Source organism: Cebus imitator, unplaced genomic scaffold, assembly GCF_001604975.1.
Source record: "Cebus imitator isolate Cc_AM_T3 unplaced genomic scaffold, Cebus_imitator-1.0 Scaffold541, whole genome shotgun sequence".
Classification (NCBI taxonomy): Eukaryota; Metazoa; Chordata; class Mammalia; order Primates; family Cebidae; genus Cebus; species Cebus imitator.
This window is the reverse complement of record NW_016107856.1, coordinates 570,795-572,392: the sequence shown is the minus strand read 5'-3', so window position 1 is coordinate 572,392 and position 1,598 is coordinate 570,795.

Sequence of the window (1,598 nt, the reverse complement as noted above, 5' to 3'; positions counted from 1 at the left end):
TTTTTTTGAGGTGGAGTCCTTGCTCTGTGCTCAGGCTGGAGTGCAATGGTGCAATCTCGGCTCACTGCAAACTTCACCTCCCACATCCCAGTTCAAGCAATTCTTCTACCTCAGCCTCCCACGTAGCTGGGATTACAGGCACGAGCCACCATGCCCAGCTAATTTTTGTTTTTTGTTTTTTTTTAGTAGAGATGGGGTTTCACCATGTTGGCCAGTCTGGTCTTGAACTCCTGACCTCATGATTCGCCCACCTCAGCCTCCCAAAGTGCTGAGATTACAGATGTGAGCCACCATGCCTGGCCTGTTCTCAAATTTTAATGTGCTTAAGAATCACCAAGAAAGTTGTTAAAAATTAGATAACCAGAGATTTAGACATTTACGGATTTAGATTCAGAGTGCTGAGAAACACTCAAAAATCTGCAGTTTAAACCAGTTTCTTCTCTCCAGAGTGAATCATTCTTTCATCCTGGCCAACATGGTGAAACCCTGTCTCTACTAAAATTACAAAAATTAGCCATGAATGATGGCAGGTGCCTGCAATCCCAGGTACTCGGGAGGCTGAGGCAGGAGAATCTCTTGAGTCTGGGAGGTGGAGGTTGCAGTGAGCCGAGATTGTGCCACTGCACTCCAGTCTGGGCACCAGAGTGAAACTCTGTCTCAAAAAAAAAAGAGACAGAAAGAAAGAAAAGAAAATCTACAAGCATGTTGGTGACCTCGGACTAAGCATCCAGTGACAGCTCACTGGACTCCTCCATGGGAGGTATCAGGAGCTGGCGCCGTGGGCTCCAGCAGACGCTCCCCCTCCCCCAGTTATCAGTTACTATGAGTTTCCTTATTCTCTTTTGTCAAAATTCCCTTGATTATCCATGGACTTATGTAGGGTCCAGCCCTACAGGGTCCTATAAGCCCCTCTCTACTGGTATAGAGACAAGAAGCTGTAGAAATAAAGACAGAAGACACCGAGATCAAGAGAAAGAGAGTTTGGACCCAGGGGTCCACTGCCAACCAAATCTCAGAGTCCAGCAGTGGCCCCGAGTGCCTGGTCACTCTGACTTTTATTGTGTACAAAGCAGGGGATAGGGTTGGTAGGGCAGATCATTGGTGGTCTGTGGGTAACACCCCACATGGGCACCGAGGAAGAAGAACTGTACAGACCCCCGGCACAATTAGTGCCTGAAGTATAACTCACTGCTTTTTTATATCCAGCTTACATATAATCATACTTAGTCCCATATAATCTTTCTATATAATCATATAATGGATGTAGTCGGAGCTGTGCTGACACATTTAGTGCTGATTTATATAATCCTTCTACATAACCATATAGTAGTTTGTAGTAGGAGGAATTCCTAGAGCAGTCACAGAACAGAAACAGTACATAGGAAAACAGCCAGACCAAGACAAGAACCAGAGACCCAGGCAGCGGCGTCCCTGCCTGAAAGGGCTTACGCTGTATGGCAGGCTTGGAGCAAGAGCCTCTCCTCCTGAAAAAGGAGTTGTAGTACCTTGCATCCAGTTCCTGTGGAAAGTAGGCCTCAGGCCTGAGATCCTGGAAATAACTGAGGGAGAAGAACCCCTCTAATGTGACCAGTCACTGT